Consider the following 1,699-nt stretch of genomic DNA (forward strand, 5'->3'; position numbering starts at 1 on the left):
TAGCTTCCTTACCGTGTTCAAGCTTCTGACATTCCACGCTCCTACTCGTAGAAAGTTATCATTTAGTTGTTTATTCGATCGTTTCCTCGTCGTCAGTTCCTCCTTGGCAGTCCGCTGCAGGAGATCCGAATGGGAGACTATTCCGGAATCTTTCGCCAATGGAGAGATCATCATGACACTTTTTCAATTACATCGCACATGCCCTAGAGATATACGTTATGTGTTTTTAATGCAGTAGTTTCCATTGCCTTCTTCATCCTCACTCCATTAATCATTATTGATTCTTCCACCTTAGGGGCAGTTTCCCACCTCAAGGACATGAGAGTGCTCTGAATCTCTGCCCGCTCCTCCGCCCTCTTTGACAAGGCTGTTGGCAGAATGATGGATGTTACGCCGGAAGTCTTCGGCCGCGAGTGCTAATTACTAATCAAAATTTAAGCGGTGACGGGTTTCGGACCCGGGACAGAGGACGTTTTGGTCACTAATTAGAAACGCTATCCTTTTTTTTCTATTCCGTGACCTAAATTTTTCGAGGCACACCTTTCAAGATCTTTTTATTTTACATTTTTTAAATAATATTTAGACTTCACCCATATTACCGCCAAAAACCTATCTAACATAAAAACAAACACGATGTTAGTGCCATCGCCGCTTTCACCCTAAAATCTAAAGCTAACTAGGACTGTTGTTTGCCACCACTTGAGGCTCCATCAACGAACAAAAATGAAATACGCCGCTGATCGTTTTGCTGAAAAAAGAAAAAAATAAACGAAAGGGTACAATACTTTCATTATATCTGATTTCTTCATTTTTTGTTATTACGTTTTTATTTGCAATTTTTTGTCTGTATTTTTTAACCTTCTTCCGGGGGTGTCCACAGCAGCCAGATGGCGAGATGTCCACGTCGTCTTCTCGTTCAGCTAGGGTGAAACACCCAATAATTACAGTTGATGTCTCTCATCAATCCATCATGTGCTATATCACAATATGTTCTGACATCCGGTACAACATCCGGTACACCCCCAATGGTGTTGAGGGCGCGTAAACAACGACCCCAAGTAGTTTACACAGAGCGAACCATACGACGCCTTGCGCCATAAAACCGTGTAGTTGCTCGTTAAATAGTGCCAAAAATCTAACAGTCCTGCAGCGCTCTCACTAAAAAAGTATGAGTGTGCCAAAATCCTAACCCACACCGTGCCGTTATGACGAGTAGCAGGGAAGTAAGTGAAGTCTGGATGGATCAGTTCGGTCGCCTCTACGGACTGCGGCGTCCGTCGCAGTAACAATGCCACCATTCCCCTGTGAGGAGCCAGCAGTCGGCAGCCGTCCCATAAACGAAACGGTGCATGCCGCTGACGACAGTGGCACGTCTGGGGCAGAGAGGACCTTCGGCAAGGCGTATGATGTGTACGTGTTGCCGGCTGGAGAATTTTTCAGTCGTTATCGGGTATCATAGCGTCATCATCGCGGTGGGAAGGAAAGGCGAGTGTATGTTACTCCAGGCCAGCCGACACCCAACCGCCGGGTGTCGGCTCTCAATCATATTAGCAGGCAATGTCCGTTGAAAGTGCGCTACAAGTCCTGGTTATAGGAGCCCGTGAGGTCAGTAGGAAATCCAACAGATAGCTCATGTCGACCATACGGGTGCGATGTGGCACTCTGCCAGCGCGATATTCCAACAGGAATCGGCGGCCGG

This window comes from Schistocerca nitens, chromosome 2 (genome assembly GCF_023898315.1).
Source record: "Schistocerca nitens isolate TAMUIC-IGC-003100 chromosome 2, iqSchNite1.1, whole genome shotgun sequence".
NCBI classification, from domain to species: Eukaryota; Metazoa; Arthropoda; class Insecta; order Orthoptera; family Acrididae; genus Schistocerca; species Schistocerca nitens.